The sequence below is a fragment of the Saccostrea echinata genome, unplaced genomic scaffold (genome assembly GCF_033153115.1).
Source record: "Saccostrea echinata isolate AGI-Se365-2 ecotype Australia unplaced genomic scaffold, CSIRO_AGI_Sech_v1 ptg000009l, whole genome shotgun sequence".
NCBI classification, from domain to species: domain Eukaryota; kingdom Metazoa; phylum Mollusca; class Bivalvia; order Ostreida; family Ostreidae; genus Saccostrea; species Saccostrea echinata.
The window spans coordinates 30,171,369-30,194,855 of record NW_026889758.1 but is presented as its reverse complement, the minus strand read 5'-3'; the positions used below and the strand labels follow the sequence as shown (position 1 = coordinate 30,194,855).

At 32.8% G+C, this 23,487-nt stretch overlaps 1 protein-coding gene across 5 annotated transcripts in view; it reads right to left on the bottom strand.

Moving 5' to 3' along the window:
• Positions 1-23,487, bottom strand: part of LOC133182197 (potassium/sodium hyperpolarization-activated cyclic nucleotide-gated channel 3-like) — a 101,064-nt gene that overhangs the window by 45,071 nt on the left and 32,506 nt on the right. The gene's annotated exons all lie outside the window — the stretch shown is intronic.

The following is a 23,487-nucleotide window of genomic DNA, read 5'->3' as shown; positions in this document are numbered from 1 at the left end:
TAGAACAGATTAATCATAATTATCATTGTCTTGCGATTTTTAAACTGTTTTTAAAATGTCTAAGTAAATAAAGACACAAAACTGTGACACTGGCAATGTCAGTGATTTCCAATAGGATTCTATTATACATACATGTAGCATCCTCTGGCATCTTGCACAGATGCCTGGTAAGGTACCTTAACTTTTGTTGAGGAAACTTGTTTAAGTAACAATACTTCCATTACAAATTCTCGGGAAAAAAATTATATATTATTGAGGAACGTGTCGTCTGACCTTAATACATGAGTTTTTTTCACTTATAAAATAGTTACTGAGAGTGATCTCCCGTGTAGAATTCTCCACGCGGTGAAAACCAATCAAGCGTATGTTAACAGAGGTAAACAAAAGCACGTGTGCATGAAAGAAAAGTAGTGATGGCTTTGTTGTACATTGTGTTCAGGGGACAGAGAGCCAACAGATCGTCATTTACCACATCTATGCTGGGAAGGGCAAAGATGTGCCAAATGCTGAAAGGTAACCGTTGACATTTACCGGACAGTTTAGCTAATTATAATTCATGGTCAGAAAAAAATAAAAGTATTTTAAATTTAAACAGTCTTTCCGAGAATTGGCACTGTCCAAGAATCAGTAATTTAAGTATTTAAGAATCTGGAGTATAACTCTCCAATGCAAACAACTAATTTTAAGCTACATTTAAAATAACGGTTTTCAGGCCCGCCCGCATCCGTAATGAGGTAGCCGCATTGCAAATTTTATCGTATATTGGATAAAATAAAAAGTTGATAATGCGGAGACAAATCCGGGAAAAATCCGCCCTCATTTTCTCTTCCGGTAGCCATTTTCAAGGCGACTTTGCCACTTTGTGTAAAAAATACCAACGATGTTTAGTTCCTACGTTGATAAGCAATGAATATAAAGCAAACTTATTGATCAGACATCAAAAGCCTTACAATTTATACAAGATGTTCATCATCACATCAAAACAAACCATCGCCCGTTGAAAAGAAAAGTAGGTGCAAATGCATTTTATGCAATATACACGGGACAGGGTGTTAGTTTTAAACAATAATGTATTTGCTTTGTCTATTTAATTTAACTGTTTTAAAGGGTGTGCTACCAAAAATTCAAACATTTACACATGTGCTTTACAGGTATATAGCTTTACTGATCTTTGCTTCCTAAAAACAATATATTTTCATACCATTATTTTCAACTTTGTTGTCCTTTACTTGAAATGGTAGCTTGCTTAATGATAAAAAAATTTCAACAGGAAATATTAAAATCTAAAAGCATTTTACAAATATTTTGAATTGTGTTGTAAACATGAAAATGTCTTTTTCCCTATAACAGTTTAAAATTTGGCCCCAAGACCGTAAACTGAGAATATTTCAAATTTGTTTATCTTAAGAAATATTCCAAAAAAAAAAATAATTGAGTGTTTATATGTGAATATTTTGGAACCATGAACCTTTTACAAACAAACTTGTTGAACATAAATCAAGATATTCGAAATCTAAATTTTGATTTAAGTCCGTTCTCAGTTTATGGTCTAGAGTTTTGATTGAGTATCATATTTGAACATTGAAACTCCAGTAGTTTCAATAATTTATGGGGGGAAAACAGTCTCAATTTCAAATTGAGCATTCTTGATTAAATAACAGACTGTAATTCTACAGTGTCTGATTGTATTGATAACAAAAATGCAGATTTTAATTATCAATAATTACTTTATCGTGATAAAAAATCCTCAATTATTTATTTATTTGGTCACATTAAGAGATGTTAAGTACACTGATTTTAATATATTTAAACAGAGTGTATTTTATCCACAAAGAATTTCATCATTATTTTATTGAAAATTTGGATATAAAATACCCCCTTTATCTACTTTATGCCAGTAAAATGATAGAAAAAAGTCTTCCTCCCTCATCTGTTTTGGAGAAAATAGCCAGAGATTCAGAGAATTAAATTTATGTAGCCTTATACACATGAATCTGCTTCAATTTTCGACAGCAAACGATGACAAAAAATATCATTTCATATATTTTCACATTATAATAAAATTTCATTTTCTCTACAAATGTGCCTATCATTTTTATAACATTCAATATAGTGATATTTAAATGCGTTAAACTTTGTGTATAAATATATTTATGATTAATATATATAATATTTATTATATATATTTAAAAATGATACCTTATTACTTATATTTACATTTGTGACTGACTTGTAACAAATATTTGCGAATTATAATTTAAAACCCATGGAATGATTATTTTTTTCAAACCTCAACGGTATAAATTGAATGCTTTGAGTAAGTCAACCCACTGTGAAAGTATGACATTACAATCAATTTATAGTCAGTTTATACACTGATAGTTACGGACTGCTCATTATAGTGTTATATAAGAGAAATTATTTGCAAATGTAAATTCAATAAAACTCCACTTTTTGTGTAGTTTATAACAGAATGTGATCAGAAGAAAATATTAACATTTGCACGAAACAACCCAACCAAAACTTGTTTAAAGATAGGCTATTTTCATCGTTATAATATTTGCTTTGATATAAAATTAGCTTGTTTTACTTTAAAAATAAAGTACTGCACACATATTGAACGCGTTTCAGCCTCGTTTTTTTCCCTTTGAAGTAGAATTTGCAAACTTGTTTCAAATTAACCTTTCATGCTTTATCACCTGGATCAAAGTGAAATATCAGAAATATTTCTTTCGGTAGAATCTTATTCGACTCTACCGAGTCTAATCTATGCAAAAATGTATTTCTAATACAATTTTGAGGGTCTGTATGAATTGATACTAAGTACCGCGTTTGCTGATAAATTTTGAATTAAACACTATAAGTCTGAAGACAAAAACATTAGTTTGATAGTGCATTTAATTTTATACAATATCCAAGTTCAAACAAGCATTTTCAATACCTTATAATGAATGTATATATGTAGCTCTTTGATGTAGAAGTCAGGTTTTAACGTAAAACATAACTTTTTTGACATATATATTAGGAGTCCATTGCCTTTTTTACTTGATTTTCCCAGGATTTATTAATTTTGTTGTCTATCAATAAACTATGCATTCATATAAATCAGTTGAAATTTTACGAGATTTGACCAATTTGTGAAAAAATTGATTGAATAAATAATCATAAAGATATTAAGCATTTTATAATACCATAACTTTAACATCCCCTTGCTCAATGAACACCCTGTGAACCGTGAATCCTTATCTGACTATCAGTCGTTTATGATCTCATTTGTATTTGATTTCAAACAGTTCATCTACTACTGGTTGGCATCTTCTAGAGATGTTTTTAATATGTAGGTGCAACAGAGATAGAAGGTAGGATGAATCCCCAACCCCCATACATGTATATCAAGATATTCGACACAGTAAATTTTAACTTTTAATTAGCCATACATGTAACAATTCAATGGCGGCACTCGTATTAGCGCCTGATATTCCATTAAACAATATTAACGAAGAATGTCGCAGAAAATGATACTCTATCAACTATCAAGAGGAATGTTTTAGAATCTGATAATCTCTTAAGGTTATACATCCAACAACCTGATATTCTATTGAAGAAAATGTCACAGAACTTGAAATTCTATGAATGATACTTTGTTAAAGTTTTGTTTGTTTGTATGTTGTTTAACGTCCCTCTCGAGAATTTTCACTCATATGGAGACGCCACCACTTGCCGGTGGAGAGCTGCAAGTTTTGTCCTATATATTCGGCACTTACGGCCATTGAGCAGTGAGGGATCTTTTTCGTTCCAGCACCTACTGCGACACGGGACCTCGGTTTATACGGTCTCATCCGAAGGGCCGGTCTCCACGTCCCACAGTGGGATTCGAACTCGCGACGTAAGGATCAACTCTTTACTTCGCGACTCTAGAGCAGACACTCTCACCACTGCGCCACGCGGGCGACCTTTGTTTAAGTAGAATGTTCCAGAACTAGTGTGCTATAGTAGAATGTAGAATGCCTCAGAATCTGATATTATGTTAAAGTCGAATGCCTAAAAAAAAACAACATAGAATAATACCAAACTCACAATCATATGTCATAGCCCAGGTGGCCCTTTATCAACCCGAGCTAGGGCCGAAAGCTGATGTGAGATATGATATGGATTTTAGTATGTTATATTCTATTAATCATACACTTAAAATGTTTGATATGTGAATTCATATATTTTGTTGATTTTTCTGCCCTGTTCACATGGAGAGTTTAAATAGAAATACAAGAGTCTAGTGTGTTAACAGTCACCTGAATAAATACAACAATATAAAGGATCCACAGAAGTATGAAACAAAATATACTGATAGAAGAAGCTATGTTGCCCAGAAGCAAAAAGGGACAATCAGCTGGGACAATCTGATGATTACAGATTTTATTCTACCTCCTAGGAACAGAGAAGATTTTCAAAGAGAGAATGCATTTTCACTATAGATTCAACACGGCCCAACCCTAACACCAGAACCCATGACCCAGAGTTATGAAATTAACGAATTGGGAAGAGGTACCTTTGCTCATCAAAACTATGTACTTAGTTGAAAATTTTCGAAGAATTAATGCATATTTACTATATAATCAATAGAGCCCCGCCCTAACACCAGAAAGCCTGACCCAGGGGCAAATGAAATTCACAATTTTGGAAAAGGCCCTTATGCACTTATTTTGTTTATTTCAAAGAAATAATGCATTTTCACTATATAATAAATAGAACCTCCTCGCCCAACACCACAACCCTGACCCAGAGGCCAAAAATTGACATATTTTTTAAGAAGCACTCTTGCTCATTATAACTATGCACTTTGTTTACCTACTAAATATCCGGGAGCAGAGAAGATTATTTAAATGCATTTTTACTATATAATCAATAAAGCTCCACCCTAACACCAGAACCACTGACCTGGGCCATGAAACTCACAATTTTGGAAGAAGCACGCTCATCATAACTATGCACATAGTTTCTTTGCTTAATAACCAGGAGAAGAAAAGAATATTTTCAAAGAAATTACTAACAATCCGTACAGACACTATGGTTATGTCAGATGTATATATCTGCAAAATATAAGATGATGTAATTTTCAAATGACGATATAATAGCCTAATGAATATTAACAAAGTCAACTAAGGATGTTTGGTGCATGTGCAAGACCTTTAATTTTCATTAAAATTAAATAGGACCAAATTCAAAACTTATCAAGTCAAAAAAATTTTAGTAAATAAATTGTATTACATGTAGATTTCAACTTAATTGCATATGCTCTGTTCTTTTCATCTATAAAACCTGTATCATGCAATTGCAAAGATACAATAAACGAAATCGCTCTCATCGTCAAATTCTCGCATCGAGAAATCTGCAAAATATATTAGCTGTCCAAGAGTAAATATAGGAAATATGGTTAAAAAGAAGAAGTTATAGATTATAATAAAAATCTAAAACCAAGAAATAAGATATTTTGATAACCCTTGTTTTCAAACTCTTTAAAAATTGAATTTAAGCAATATTCAAAATTAAACAATTAAAATGTCTCCAAATTAAACACATATGCTTACTGGGTGGACCTGAAGTCCACACAGAAAATACCTAAGCAAGGTTAACCGGTGCATTGAAAAAGTCGGCATGCGCATGCGTCAGAATGAAAGACAGTGCCTCCCTAAGACAACTCGCTCTTAGGACAAGGCAACCCATCCAGAACTTGCCCACCGTCGGTACAACTCGTCATATTCACAAAGACAACTCGCCCTAGCTATTTTAGCTATTATACGTGATCAACTTAAACGCGTACGCAAAGTTAACATGCATGTAATAATAATTCTGAATGCCTTAGGTATATATTTATTAAGATGTGCGATTTTATCGGTATACCGGTATATCGTGAATTTTAATTTGCAAGATACGTGTATACGGAGACTAAAATACCAGTATTTAGGTATATAATTATAAATTCCAGAAATTATTCCTTTATTTCTCCGATCTTTCAAAATACAATACAGGAAGTGTAAAAAAATGTTTAAAATGGTAAAGGAACAGCATCTGCTTAATATTATGTAAATAAAAAATAGTGAGATTATTTTTTCCATCACATTTTTAGGAAAAATTATGAATATTCATTGAAAATCATTGTAAAAATTGCTTGTAAAAATTTCGTGATATTATCGTGATATTTTGGTGAAAAGTTGTGATATATCGCGATACGAAATTTTTGGCGATACCCATCTCTAAAATTTATTAGTAAATAAAAATCTTAATATTCTAGTTCCTCTACTTTAGCTATGTATGAAATAAAAGTAAAAGTATTTATACATGTGTCCACAAATTAAAATGAGGAAAACCCATGGTACAAGTAACTTAGAGAGGATGATAAATGATAGGAGGTGTCAGCTGTTTTTTTTTTTGGGGGGGGGGGGGGTATTTGTCCCGATTTTTATTGATCAAAGAAGTTCAATATCTATAAATATTATGGTTAAGGCTATGAATGGCAATTGTTCTGCTAACATATTTTCCATGCGCTAGCAGGAATATGCCAGCAGAGCAGTTGCTCTTCCTAACGCCACGTTGTTTATTTCCTAGATAATCAAGGTACATAATTAAGCGTAAAGCAAATGGCTTGATATGCACTTTTGCACGCCGGTTTGATACTTGATAAATGTTTCGAATGGGTCGTTGATATTGGGCACTGTGAGGCCACCCGTATCGGACAGGCGGAAAATGTGTATTAATAACTAAATATATGATAAATTAATGTGCATTTCCCAAACACCTCGTTTTCTATTCAATGAAAGTAGAATAAAAGTGTTAATGAAAGTTTGTTATTAGTCTGTATACATATATATAAAAAATCTTTAATTGAAGCTTGCATTAATAATTAAAATAATTACTAGTAATCTCACTAATATGGCAGCAACCTTAAGCCAATCTCTATTTTCGAAATGAAACCTAATCACTTTTGTGTTTTTTGAGCAAGATTTACACTTCGTTTTTATCAGGAATAAAATCATTTTTTACACGGGAAGCTGTACAGCAGTAAACAATCGAGCAGTTTGAGTCTTTCTGTGTTGCTTTAATTTAAAGAGAACCATTAGTTTCCCAGAATAAACGTATGTCCAAACAATTGAAAAACACATCAACACAGTTTGGCATATTCAAGCAAAATGATCGAACATTTAATCAAGTAATCATCGTTTTTATCAAGTTGATGCATTTGGTGTCGTGTCAGACCTTGTTTTTAAGAAGCAGGTGCCACCTAGATACTGAGATATTTTCCGATAATGAGCAATTTTCTCATCATTATCACTGCACATCCTTGGATGAACAAATGCTAAGGTCAAATCTACTCAGATGTAATGTCATTCGTAAATCAAGGCATGTATTAGTATTGCAGTTATTTTACTAAGCTAACCTAAATTTTAATTTCCATTAAGGTGTTTATGCCTTTAATCAAGTAGATTTCAACAGACTATAGATTTGTTACCCCTGATTATTTTTCTCTCTTCCAGTGCAGAGTATAGACTTGATAATGACTCCTCGTACATACTCATTCAATTTGCTAAGTTACATATATATAGCGCCCCATTATGCGGGGAAATATATATGCTTGAATTTTAACAATGATTACAAATTCTATGTAATATGTATTTGTCGTTAAAGGTGATTTTTTTAAATCAAATGTTGCAGAGTACCTTTATAAAGGATCCATAACAAGGTAACAGCCCCTTCGAATGAGATTTAAAAAAAAAAGAAGTAAATTATTTCCGTATCCAAAAGTATCATACAAAAGTCCACTGCTTCGACGAGTCCATCAGGATTCTTATCTATTAGTTACGTGTAAATCACTGTTGATGTAATCCCTGGGATTTCCCTTATTCGTGATAACGCTTGCACAACTCATATATCACATTTTACACACATACTCACCAATGTGTTTCTCTATCTAGAGTATTCTTCTAATCTAAATTCTTTCTCCATAGCAGTTTAACGATCTTTGACGATGATTGATTGTTCCCGTTTTAAGAATGAAATAATTAAACGAAACCTCCTAATCATCGATCTTAAATGTATAATTGAATCTTGTGTTGGGTGAAATTTTCATTTGCCTACCATCTACACCATGTTACAGAAGAGTTAAAAAGCAAAAAATAAAAGAATATAAGATCGATTCTTACTTTTTCCCCATGCACAGGACTGTTTCGATAAACATTGGATAGGCTTAGAATTCTGCTGCAATATTGACGTTTGCGGTTGAACACCGTTGGTAAATACCGCTTTTCTCTTTATTATATTCGTACGATACAGGTTGCAATGATTTTCGACCTTTAGACTTTTACGTAAATCACGTTATATATGACAACAGTAGGTCGATATTCTATTCAAAGTTTTGCACCCTGCTTATTTTTTAATTTAAAAAAGGAATAATCAAAATTTTAAGAAATGATTAAATCTTTGTAAAATGAGACAAAAACTCGAAGCAAAATGGTAAAATCGCTAACCATTTAGCCCTACTTGGGTATGTACATGTATATTAATTGGCTGTTTAACAGAAGCAAAGTTGATATCTTAGATTTTATTTGTGAAAATAAAATTATGTTCAAGTGATGCTAAATAATAATTTCTGTATTATTAGATAGGATAGGAAGTACTAACAATTATACGTCATTATTTTCCTCAGCGATTCCAAAACAAATCATTCTTAGCATAATCTAAAGGTAAAGGGGAGTGTCGCTTGAAAATTATATTGTTGGAATTATCGAATCTATTACATAAGAAGGCTTTTAAAGTGTTCTACGGGGAAAAAAGAACTAATGATCCTGGTCTTCGTGCGTTTAATTATCCTTTTACCATATAGAAAGCGCTCGTTGTTGACTCTGTTTAACATGCATCGCAGGAAATGCAATAAACACGTCTCAAGAGCGGAAGCACTGCGTCATCACTGAGTAGTCTCAATGTACAACAGCGACATATGCTGCATTTCTGCACAGATATCCTCTAGGACGAGAAAGTACTCTTTAAAACAGCTAAACAAAAATGCTGAAAAGCATGAAGTGATCTAATGGACAAAAACGACACATTTTGGGTTACACCATTTGTCAAAATTTTCCTGGCGACAATACAATTTTTGAAGGCTATTTTTATATGCTAAAAATTACCCTTTTTACTTAATTTCTCAAGGTATATCAAATCAGAGGACCAAATAAGAAATAGAATGAAAAAAATGACTACATTTTTATGATGCCCTCTGTCGATATAAATTGACTGTTTTAAATCTTGTATACGTTCCAGCCTTTTTTTTTTCAATAAAAGAAAACTGAATAAGGCAACCGTACAAAACTTAGGGCTGAATTCTTCCAAACACGTATTGATCCTATTGGTTCTCTATTCTGTGGCCTGTGGTTACAGTAGGTTTATACAATCAAGCAGATTCTACGGACCTTAGCTCCCTACAATACACAGAGAGGTGAATCACTAAGTAAAGTTTTAATTCTGTCAATCGAAATGAAGTTTTACGAGTGTCCGTATCCTATTTATCATTCACACCGAAGAGAAAGAAACAGCAACGAACCTGAAACAAATGATTTACCTAACACCTTAGATAATTCTGTTATCAGTCTCGTATACGCTAACGCCTGACAAGAAAAACATAGGAAGAAAAACAACAAGAAAATCATTGAAATTTTACACAAGTAGCTTTTGAACTCGGGAGAACTGAACAAATAAATTAAAGAATTTAAATAAACTAAAGAATTTAAATAAACTAAAGAATTTAAATAAACTAAAGTAATTAAATAAACTTAAGAATTTATATCTTCATTTTAAAAGAACAAAAGCAGTCAGTGTTTGAAAACAAAATTTCTTCATTTAACCAATTTATTTTTATGATTGTGATTATGGATCATATCTGGATTATACTTTGGACTCCTACTGTGTGTGTAGGGGGAGGGGTATTTGAACGAACATGTTTTATTTTTCTTTATGAGGCCATTTGAATTTAATTTCACAAATCAAAACATCAACCAGACGTTTCTGACGAGACTGAAGCTCTACTTGTGTGAACTTGGTGTGTCTTAGTATACTAGTGTATCACGTCATTTTGAAATTGGACCAAAACTATAGATAGTTTTCATATGACGTATTTTCTCTCCGAGTTATTTCCCTTGGCCGCCATCTTGCTGGTCAAGCTGGTAATTTTTCCTCTTTGTCTTACCAAGTCTAAGAGGGTGTAGCAGAAATATTGGGGGGAAAATCTTTATAGAATAAAAATTATGAAATAAAGTAGGCTTTAAGAAATGTATATTTTTCAGAAAAACAATGTTTCCTACCCCACAATGGCCAGTATAAAAAGTTAAAGTTGGTTGAATAATGAAGGAATATGAGCATGTTGACCTCCAATATGGCGGCCAACGGGAAACAACCTTTGCTAATTTGGGCCTACTGAAAACTATCTAAAGGAGTAGAGCGTTTTGAAAGAATTTCAAAGAAATATCTATTTAAAGTAATCATGGCAACACCGTTTCTTGAATTCAAAAACTGATTTACAGAATTATGTTTCTTAGTAGCGTGTTTGTGAACCAAGTCTTATTGACTTGCAACAAAACTTTAGAAGAAATAGCGTTTTGAAAGAATTTCAAAGAGAATTCTATTTTTAGTAGCCATTGCAACACCTGTTTGTCGAAATCAAAAACCTATACACAGTATAAAATACATTATTCTATTTATTGACTTTTGATTCCGTCAAACGGATATTGCAGTGGTTACTAAAAATAGAAAATTAATGTCTTTGAAATTCTTTCAAAAGGCCACTCCTTCTACAGTTTTGTTCCAATTCAATAATACTTGTACACAGAGACAGTGTACTACGATATATAATTCTGTAAATCAGTTTCTGAATTCAAGAAACGGTGTTGCCATGATTACTTAAAATGGATATTTCTTTGAAATTCTTTGAAACACTAATCCTCTTACAGCCTTCGTCAAATTTCAATAACACTTGCTACACAAGAACACGAAACTAATATAAGATACACAATTCTATTTATTGTATTTTGATTTCGATGAACAATGTTGCCCAGGGTACTTAAAGTTGATTTTTTTTTTGTTATTAAAAAAATATGGTACTCGCGGTGTTCGAACCCTAGCAATAAAAATCGTATCATTTTCCTTTGAGACCAACACGCTACCCACTATGCTACATAACTCTTGATGAATAGTGGCATTTAAATCATATTTGTGATAATGACCATTGACTAAATGGACTTAAGCATTTCTCGGATAGTGTTATAATATGAGAAAATGATCCTTTTTGCCCTCTTTAGTGTGTTTATGCTATTTCATAGGCAAAACTTTGTGAGATTTTTGCAAATTGTGGAGATTTTACATAAATTATATTTTAATGTTAAATAAAATATCGAAGAAAATTTTGTTATAATTGAGATTTAATTTTTCACCTTCATGTTTGTCGCACTATAGGCATTTCGCTCGCCTTGTTCGCCCATCTTCTTTGTCACCAGTAATATGCATTCAGCCTTACGGTTATTACCTTGTCCAGACATAAAATATTGATTTTTTTTACAAGTTATTCACCTCAAGTTCCATAGAGGAATGTCTGACTCTCCAGTAGAGTATCTAGAATATTTCATGTGTATGCTTAATTTTTTTTTTCTAAACCTCTTCATCATCGCTGCTTGTCTCTTTTTTTTATATTTACAGTGTTACATGTATTCTCATTTTTGTCATAACGAATATTGAAAATATATTACAAATAATATATCAGGCATACTAAAATGCCTATTAGTTGCAATCATTAAATAAATAAGATGTTCCTGACTCGCTATGTGATCAAACTACATGATTTTTTCAAAGAAAATTTCTCACGTGTTTTATAACCTTTTTTTTAAATTTAATTTTTGCAGTATTACTATTTAAAGAAGTTTCGACTTAGTTTTGTTTGATAGAACGAAATAAGACTTCAATGAGGTCCATGTCATAAATAACAGTCATCAGTTGGAATCTGATGTAGAATCGCACGTCGATAGCTATTCCTTGATGGGATTTAATTATTAATGGTGTTGTGGCAAGATTAGATTGTTTGGAAATAAACGAAATATCGATGGAATTCTAACATAAGCACTTCTCTATGAAGTTTTGTCAAGCAACAAAAAGTTGTTTGCAGTTCACGAGTACTAGAAAAGCTATGAATACAGAATATGTCTTCTAAAATACAAAATTTGATTTTTTAAAATCCCCTTTGCCTATGATGAACGCAGAACCTACGATAAATGAGATACTGAACTTTAATTAAACATTTTATTAATCAAAATGCTTCATAGTAGCAAAGTGAAACCAATGAAATTAATACTTTTTTCATGGCAAAATCATCTGTTTTGTTGTCAACTATTTTTTTATATCAGAGTTTTGCTTCCTATCATCATAAAACATAATGCATTGAAAATTGATACGAAAAATGTGGGTTCTTAACTAAACATACCGATCCTGACCGAACCTACAGCGTTCAAACATATGGAACGAATTGGACAGGCTTTCCCAAACCATTGAAGCAGCTTCTATTTTACCGAGTGAGCGGTAGATTGGGCGATAAAAAGACGTTCTTGATCTATTAAAAGAATTCCAAGTCCGTCAGACGAATTGACTTTCGTTTTTATGACGTAAGAAAAGGGATGGACGATTTAAGGGACTTAACATATCCGGTAACCCTTGCTGTTTAGATATTAGAGCAATACAAAATGCATTTGATATTTAATATTGTCTGATTTTATTGAATATGATGGTATATATATATATATATATATATATATATATATATATATATAGCTGAAAAGTCAAAAAACTAAGTACTTAACACCTTATTTTTGTGCTGCACGAGAGAGTCACGAAGGAGATATGTAACAACTGGTAGGCATTGTCATGCAATTGTCGTTCGCCGCGCTGCGTCAAACCTAAGACGTAAACATAGGTGACTGATCCTTAGCCAACTTCGGCACTAAAAGTGAAAGTCACGGGTCTTTCGGATGAGACCTTAAAAACCTAGGTCCCGTGTCACAGTGGGCGTTGGCACGATAAGGAACCCTCACTGCTCAATGACCCTAAACGCCGAGTATAGGTCTGTTTGAAGCCGTTCACCGACATACGGTGACGTCTCTATAAGAGTGCCTTCGGCATCGCGTGACATCACACTCAAGAGCTTTCCTGTCACCTTGAGGGCAAATATTCTGGTATGTCACCGTCGAAGCCATGTGATATATGTATAACGTAGTTATCATTGCCTTGGATGAAACACATCGTATCAAAAATAGTTAGTCTCAGTTTTAATTAGTTTGAATTATTGTACATGTACCTCTACTTTTATTTTACTCTTTGTAAAATGAATACCATAAAACTCTCCATTTCCCTGAGAAGGCACTACTTCCCCCATCTGAGGACTACTCCCTGTAAAATCAGAGCTACTCCCTGAGACTACTCCCTCATTAATATTAATAAATATTTGAACCAATCAAAATGTTCAGTGGGCGGAGCGTTCAAGGAATCTCAAGTCTGTGACGTAATGTTATTCACAATGTAAGTATGACGTCAAAACATTTCGACATGTCATGTCAAAATCACACTGGAATTGCTTTAGATATCAATCAATTTTAGTCTCTTATTATATTATTGTCTCGGTATAATAAAACAGTTATGGAATGGGTATGAGGAAAATTTCAAATTTATGGTTCCCCTCGGCAGGAAACTATTTCCTTCAGGGAGTTCGTCGCCTCCGGAAATAGTGTCCTCCCTCGGGAAACCATAAATTTGCTATTTCCCTCATATCTATTCAATATCTGTATAACATTCTTGTTTTACAATAGCAGCGTTTTATCCAAACAAATCATTAAAGGAAGTATGCATAAAAAGGATGTTTTACTGCCCATGTATGTTAGTCTTTAAGTGTATTGGGGGAGCACCTGGCCACCCACCCCCACCCCCACCCTAAAAAAGTGCTGGATCAGCCCCTGCCACTTCAAAGTACGTTGTATATACATTGGCTCAATCTGACCTGTTCTTCATATCTTTACATCAGAGAGAACGCAATTTTATACAAGTTTTGTCAAGCAAGGTTCATTGTTCATAAATGTCTGATTTGTATGTGAAATAACTGCTTATAGACGTCACTATTATGCGTCAACAAAAACATTTCAAAGAGTGACAATAAAAAGGATATCTCTGCACAGATAATTCTATTCAGCAACTTTCGAAAATCTCTGTATTTGTTGTGTACAAGCTAGAGCAACATCAATAATGCTAAAGGATGGACGATCGCGTTCCAATATATTGCTCCCGTCTTAGAACTGATCGATAAATATGCCCTGTTTACAGACTATAACTATTCTTGGCAGTTTTATTAATCCAAATTGAGTCAATGCTTTCCTGAAATGGTCATCTTTTTGCTATACGATTGCAAGATTTTGCTGTCTGGACACTAGGAACTATCAGTTAAGCTACCAGTACAGAACGACCTTGAAGCACTAACCGAAATAACTACAAATGATCAACACTTTCGTTTAGACACAATTATTGAAGATGCGTTTTAAATCAGTATGTGAAGTAATGGTTTTGGGTGCACATCAATTTATCCATTTCAAATACATCTCCATCAAAAATCAAATTATACAGTTGGTGGACAATTCGTCTGTAAAGTTAGGGAAATTAGGTCGGTGGGATAACTACTCCCTTTCTTTTGTTGTGCTAATTCCCATAGAGACAAAAATGATTTTTGTTATAATTAGTTTTAAATCATTTAAATTCTAAAGCCTTAATATAATACATGTTAATTACGTGCCTAAGATCCATAATTTGGGCTACAATTTATAATCATAAATAAACTTCATCACATTACTTTCCAAATTTATAATTCGATTTTATTTACCAAAAGCAGGATGTTCCATCATCTTATATCCAGCTAAAAAGATTATGTATGCATGTTTCATACATTACGTCAACAGGCCTTTGGATCGCTTAAATCCGACTTTAAAAAATTGGGGTGTATAAAAAAGACCTTATTTTTTTTAAAGCGATCTAATAGCCTGTGATTACGTCATTTGAATACTATTATAATAAACATAATGTATTAATAAGGAATAGTCGAATCTTACAGTATTTCCCTAATTCCTTCACAGAAAATGGGTTTTTCTTAGTACATGGAGGCGCACCCCCCCCCCTAAATATGCCAATATATGTTAAAGAATTTTTGGTATCCCCCCCAATACTAACCCCTGATGACCTTTTTATTTTTACCTTGTCAAGAATCGAAATTTCTGTTCGGGTCTGGCCCCCTCCCCCTTCCATGAAATTTCTTCTTACAGGCCTGGCATTAAGTAATGACTAGGGAAAATAGTACTGGTCTTCATTGTTTTCTTATTCTACCAAGTGATCTGGCAATGATAATTTTATATACAAATATTTATATTAGCTGTGTTTTTCTACTAAGCAACTGTGAAATTGATTTGAAAACTATTTTTGTGTATACTCACGCGTAGAAATATACACGGACAAACTCGCGCTAAAGTGACGCGTCACAATGAGGCTACAGAGACGTTAAGAAAAATAGGGCAGCGAGAAATTCAAACATTGAGTATATTTTTGGTGCATTTAAACATGTAAAATGTAAATATAAAGAACGTTTTTAATTTTAGTGTAAATTATTGGTGTGTAAATCACACAGACTTACACGTAGGCATATTTTTCATGAAGCGCTAGATTGACTGGGGTTGAGGGCATTATAGATTATGTAAACCCCCAGGAATGAAATATACCCGACGCGTAGCGTAGGGCAAATTTTTCCTCTCGAGGTAGCTAACGTAATAAATATTGCTCGAAAAGACAGTCAATAATTGTTTTATTACAAGAAAACCATATCAAATCAATAAAATAGTATTTTGGTTTTCATTTATTAACTTTCATCAACTAATTGATTCATCAACCAAGTCACGGGATTTTTTTTTTTTAATTCCATTTTCACAAGATTGTGGAAATAGAATGAACGCAATTACCGTGGCTTGAAACTATGCAACTAATTGGAAAGAAATTTTCGGAAATAAATAATCTGTATCCCATGCAGTGCTAGCGAATCTTGCCAGGATTGTGTTACCTTGTTATCCCCTCGCAACGTTGGAGGGGATATAGTAACGCAATTGTGGGTGTGTTAGTTAGTGCGAAACGGAAGTGACGTACTTTGCACGGGATCGAATGTTGCCTTGATATATGTATATTTTTAATGTATTCATCTATTGTCTGATCTTCTCATATTCCAATCACATAAATAAAACTGAACAAGGGGATAATAAAATAACATACAGTATTATGCTATTCCAGTGTAAATTATAACTGAGTTGTGTGCTATATTACGTTCTATTTCCACTATGGAAGAGTTATACTTCTTTGTGCGCTCTTTTGTGAAAAAGTCGGAAAATATACAAATCTCGCGGGATTTCTGGGACAAACGTAACATAAACATGTAAACAATATATTGAATGTCGATGAACAATTCCTAAGAAAATGCAAATGAAATATTTTATTGTTGTGGACATAAATATACATCAACAGTAGGAATGACAACGATATCGATTTATATCTATTGTTGATCGTATGTATCTATTTTTCGTATATATGGTACATCTAAATACAATACACATGCCTCGGAAATGTCGTATTCTTATTAATGGATGACAAATAAAGGGTTCTCGCTCTCTTACATATGTCTTTTAGTTCTTCTATTCTTTAATTGGAATGACAAATACATTTAACATTTAAAATTGGATTGGGATTGGCATGCTTTGTATTATCCGCAACGCCATGCTGTCCCAGTGAGACGACCAAACGCGCCTCTCTAAGGTTCGAAATTTTTGTTAACATCATATTTAATTACGTAGCTTGAATTACCCACATATTCTGAAGTCGTCAATTCCGTTTTCGTATCCAAGATTATTGTCGGTATTTTTTAAGCATGTAAACATTTACTATCCAATCATTATATATTAAGCTACATACATGTAGTTTGCCTACGTACATTTAAGTCGTCAATTACGGGATGTCTCAGTTCCGATTCTATGCCATATTGTTTAAATTGAAGCACAGAAAAATTAATAAACACACTGATCAAGAATTGATTTTTCTGTCTGTAATCATTAATAGAATTTCGAAAATCAACATTTATTTAACTTTTTTGTTCACTGCAGCAAGGCAAAAGTTGTAGTTGAACAATAATAGCAACAACGTATGGCACTTGCATTTAGTTATAACTTGGAAATCAGTCATAATGATCACTGCTCAAGTAATTAAATTTGCACCGATTAATAAATCAAACTGTAGCGGCGGTCCACATACCTCATGACAAGGACCATATCAAGCAGTAATAATTCGTGCTCTTTGCAAGGGGATGCTACGCTTTGCGGTGCCCTTGTTTTTTTTATTGTGACGTCACGTTTTTTGGAAGTAGCGACGGTACGTATAATTTTGATTCACAATACCTTGTATTGTCTCTGTCACGTAATCATCAGGTTTAAAATGTCGTTTGCATACAACGACAGACTTCGAAGGTTCCCACAACTTTCTCGTGTGTTCGTCCAAGCAATCCACTTGTCTCTCCTTGATTTTTCGGTCGGGAACTGATGCCATCCTCTTTCATGACATCCGGGTACACAGCAGCAACTACTGGGCATTATTTTGTGTTCTAAGTCAACTTATTACTCGCGTATGTACTCTTATCGTTATTGTTTCACGTGTGTTTACTATGAAGCAGAAGTATCACAAGGACCAGGACACGTAGCGCCACTACATTAGGAACGACAACTCACTACTTTAAACCATTACGTCACGATAAAAATCAAAATCAATAAAACTGTAATCTCTGCTGGTCAGTAGTTGAAAATTAAATGGCAGTCAATATTTTTCATTGAAGCTGATATCAATTAGCTTGACTTTTTTTCTGTGTAGAGACTATTCTATATCGAACACACACACACACACACACATAGAGAGAGAGAGAGAGAGAGAGCAACTGGCTGTTTGCGCGAGGCATGGTTTTGGCATCTTTAAAACTAATTGAAAAGTTTACAAGGACGGATCTAGAAGGGGGTCGGAAAAATTTTCAAAGTTAGTTAAAGTAATGAAAAAATTACCTTTGACCCCTTAGGAAGTACGAACTCCTCATAAAATGGTACAGGAGAGTCGTGTATCATCAGAAAACTGTCTTAGAAAAGTGTCATCTCCTAGCCCCCCTCCCCTTGGTTTTTCAAAGTTTAGTCAAGTTATTATTATTAATTTATTTCGTGTTTTTGTTATTATTAGTTTTGAATTGTAAAAAAAAAAAAATCCGAGTATTGGCATTTGTTTGAGTTGATGTGGACCCCTCTTGGAAAAAATTCCTGGATCTGCCCTTGGTTAAGATACTTTCAGTTATTGTGATTGTTTAGAGCTTTATTTTTGCATGGAGATACATCATTTGTAAATAAAGTCCACTTGATGTTTATATTATTTACTGTATATAATTAACACAATAAAGATGCTCTGACATAAAAATCCGTTAAAAAAATAATAAATTTTCAGAGCAATGTGTTGTATTCGTCCTATCTAATTTCGTTCTGTTGTGTTCCAAGTATTGTTCTTTACTACAGATGAAGAAAGGAATGTCCGTGTTCTTGCATTTATAAAACTGATGACTATATTATTAGTCGTTCGATGCCCATGTTCTAATTAAGACTTCGCCTTTATAGAAGATGCTCTTGCAAGAAAAAAAACCTATAAAATAGCAAACATAATGCCAATGTCATTTGTACATGAGTGATGCTGGACTTGTCAATCTAAAGCTCATGTGAGAAAGCAATGAAAATTTCCTAACCTAAGTGGACGTGTTTTCCTATGCGTCTATTCTTTTCCATCGATAAACCTATCTATATTAACGAATACACAAAGGTCAAATTAACTGCGCGCCGGAGGGACTTAGCAGTAAGGAAATTACTTGTTATCCTACATTAGCCAAGATTATTGGAATCCTCCAACAAAACATAAACTTGTTAATTCCTCAACAAACTATTATTAAAATCTCTTACTGGAAAATAACAATAGATCTGATCAATTGTACTGATTCCACTATATAATATGGCACGACAGACTGAACTCTTTGTCTAAAAGAGCAAAAGATAATTAGAGTTCCTTAAGATACAAGCCAAGGATCTAAAGGCAAAAGAGGAATTACTTTTAATGGTATTCAATAAAAACGTATCCCCTTGAACCTTTGTAACATTTATATAAAAATAAGGAATAAGTTTAGGAGTTTAAGAATAAGAAAAGGAGATGGTTGTTTTTGTCGTTGGGTTATCCCAATGTTGCAAGATTCCAGTTAAATTCATACACATTTCAATAAGTTGCACTGTGTCAGAATTAGAGTTGAACTTGAAATATTGTGTAATTAACAAATTAAGCCAATGAGACTGAGCGGTTTATAGAACATGAAGCAGAAACTTTTCAGAAAGGGTAATTGAGACTTCCTTGCTGTCATGTTCAAGACTTGGGGTCTCAAAACTGTACTTAGAAGACATGACCTATAAATTTTCGTGAAAGCCCTATTCATCTCTATATACCTAGAAGTTAAGAAACTACCAAGCAAAACTCTGATGTGAAACACAAGGGGCAAGGATCATGAATTTCCCAATGTTGGTCGGTTCGTTGATCAAATAAACGGTTTTCTACTATGAGCAATCAGTCATGAAGATTTTAAAGGAATTTCCAAAAAGAAATATAATAATACCTCTATAAGGAACATGCATTCCAGATCCACGAACATGAACAATTTTAAAAGAGAGTTCCATATAATACATTTCCTCTGCTATCAAAGATAAAAACGTCTATAAAATTTAATTCATTTTCCGAAAATAATGATGAAATGATCAAATCAGGTTTTTTTTTAACTTCTACATGAGAAAAAGAAAACAATTTCTGTGGCCTTCAGCTCGACATTTAGATTATCGACGACGTATTATCAATTAACAATTATTATAGTTACTTCCTTTCATATGTCGACTCGATATATTCATGAAAGGCATTACGTGTACGTGGTCATGTGATATATTATAAAATATTTCAATTGGTGTTTACCCTTGCGTCCATGTTCTCTGGTTCTTTGACATTGAAATTATTTTAAACACATCATATCTGAACAAACTAGAGGTACAGCTGCGACTCCTGATTATCTCTACAAATATTATATGTGAAAACTATACCCTTACTTCTGCAGCACATTCTTTACATTATTACACAAAATATATTTTTTATTACAAAAATATAGTCCAGACACAAATTTAAGACCTTTTCTGCCAGTGCCCATTAACCTGCACAAATGACTGACACACTCATGACGTATGTTATCTTTGTGTTAAGCGCAAACGTCCAGCGTCTTATCATCAGAAAGTTAAGTAACGAACAAATTGTACACTTTTTCTGCAGTGACCTTTAACATATTAAATGTCCTTGAATCAAGGCTTTGGCACATTCTCTGAAAAATCAACTTTGTATAACGAATTAACTTCCCTTGGCTCTCCGTTAAATATTTTCTGACAGTGACCTCAAACGTGCCCGATTGATCTTTGGTCAAGGTCATGACAAACCAAACGTTCATCTATAGACTGAACATTTTAAAAATCCCTTCATTTAAAGTTATAGACAGGGTGCTTGTTGTACTATTTTACTAGAATATCGACAATTTTACTGTCAAGTATGAACTTTCAATCGCTGTTTTGGACATGTTATGTTATGGACAAGACAAGATTGTACTGACATATGGATGGACGGATGACATGGTGATAACTATAACCTCCCCCCCCCCCCTTTTTTCCAGTTTTCGTTTGCGGGGGATATAAAATACAATTTGAATGTGCATTTCTTGCTCAACAATAGAAAAGATATGATCAAGATTTGATCAGAACCATAATAATGGACACTGTATATGTATTCAATTTACCCTCAACCCTTCTAAAAAACTTTAAAATTGCAAGTTCGACACACAGTTTGACCTTTAAATTTATAACATTTTTTCTACTAAAGTTGCTTGTCAATTTTATTTTACAGATATGACATATAGATGACCTAAAATAAACCCACTTAGCATCCATTTCTCCACCGATGGTATATAGTGATATACATGTTTGTAATTTTTCAAAATTTATAAGTATTGATATCAGATTGTGGTCTTTTCCCGTTGTCATGGCAATTTCACCACAGAAAATTTCCTTTTATTTTTGGAGAATACGGAAATTCATTCTTAAAATAAATCAGCTAATCAAAATACCAAAAATATCTTATCACGTTCAGGAAACAAATTCCCGGAAAAATGGTAAAAAAAAATCATTGATTTTCATAAGGATTTATGAACCCGTAGCTAAGGAAAAGGATTTCTTTGGATACAAGTCCATTAATGTGTCCGAAATCATTTTTTAATTGTGTTTTAATTGCAATTGTGTTTGTGCACTATCAACAATATACGAAAAGCCTTTAAAAAATATATGAATTTCCATGAAATGCTTGCTGATTTTGACTCTAAAATCAGCATCTTCAGGGTCTCAATGACCTTGATGTTTAGTATCTTAGTGTCTTGTGTTATTTGTGTGTCATTAAATCAAATGTATATACTAATAAATTATAATAATTTTGGGGGTAAATAGTTTGAAAGGGACAAGAACAATATATATATATATATATATATATATATATATATATATATATATATATATATATATATATATATATATATATATATATATATCTAATATCGATACATAAGGCAGCTTGGGACTTAAGAAAAATTGTTAATTCATTTACAAGTAAAAATGGGGGATGGGTAGCCTTTCCTTCAAAACAAACAAAGTTTTCCAATTTGGAGTTTTATTGTGAAAGAAAAAATAGTCATAAAAAATTGTAATATTCAGTAATTGAAAAATCTAACGGGCATTAATGTAAAGAGAAAGTGAAACTTGGCAGCAGAAAAGTGTATACGGTTTAAATATCAAGTAACTGTTCCCTCAATAGATTTGAATTTAATTCATCAATTGATTTTCATTATTTACTCTTCTAATTTAATGGTCCTCTAAGAACATTATAAATAATGCGTGACGCAAGTAACTACCATGCAGTTGTTGTTTGAGTGTGTAGTTTCTTCCGGTATCTACTTCCGGTATATTTCAAGACATTAAAGAAAAATGGAAGCAATCAATACTTGTCTTAGCAATGAATAAAAGGTTTTTTTTCTTGGTTTTGTTCATTCTTTCTCGTCTCATTTCAAGGGTTTGAAATGCAGATGCAGAATAGAGTTCCAAATCAGAAAATGATTTTTTCATTGACAAGAGGTGTCTGTATTTGTTATTGATATGTGAATGATCTGAACACCCGACAGAGAGAAGATCGTGGTTTCTTAATATTAATTTTTTCCCCCAAGAAACTGAAATATGAATATTTCTGTTCCGAGTTACTTCTGCACTACCGTCATATTTGAATATCGTATACGAAATGATTCAAGTTATTTTAAATATCTACAACTGCGATCAATTTTTATTTATCCTGCAGTTATATCGCAGGCTGTTACAGAACATGCATTAATTATAAAATCTTTTTTTTTTAAATGAACTTGATCTATGAGAGAAAAGAAATTGATTCGAAGCATATGGATTGTGAAAAACAGCACATATTTATTATCTTAGACTGAAAGATATTATTTTCATTTATGTCAAAACAGTATGCTTATTGATTTTTGAAAGAAAATTGGCATTTTAACGGTTTAACATAATAAACTCACTGCACATCTGACTGCTGTTACATAACAATTCTTCCAGGAAGCAATATAACAAGAAAGAGCACCTAATACACGTGTATCTCAATCACATTTTGCCATGGTGAACTGCTGTGTTTTATGAGATGGTTTTTGATTAAATAATAAACATCGGCGATTTTTCTACATAATCAAGATTACAAAGCTCTTAAGTAGTTTGATTTAGTTTTCTATTTTTTTAAATTTGCATCCATGACATTAATGATATTTTGTACTGAGTTATAATTAAAAGAGATACTGTATGCTTTTAAAGCAAAGTAGACCAATACAAAACTTAAAGCCTTATTGAAACTTTCATCACCCTTTCTTCTTTCATCGGAAAATAACCCTAACGCAAATGTTTGTTTTGTATTTCCAGGTAAGCAATTAAACGAATTCTTAATACTTCACGGACTTTAAGTGAGTAAAATGTGTGGTTCTCTTGCAAATTTGCTCTATACAAACAGGTCAATACTAAATTCTATATACCTGCTTTCCAAAACTTATAAACGTACCTTTCAAAGTACAGATAATTTAACGACAAACAATGAAACACAAAATACGATTTACACTTGTGATAAAAAAAAAATCGCATTGAAATTGCGATTGCGACTGTT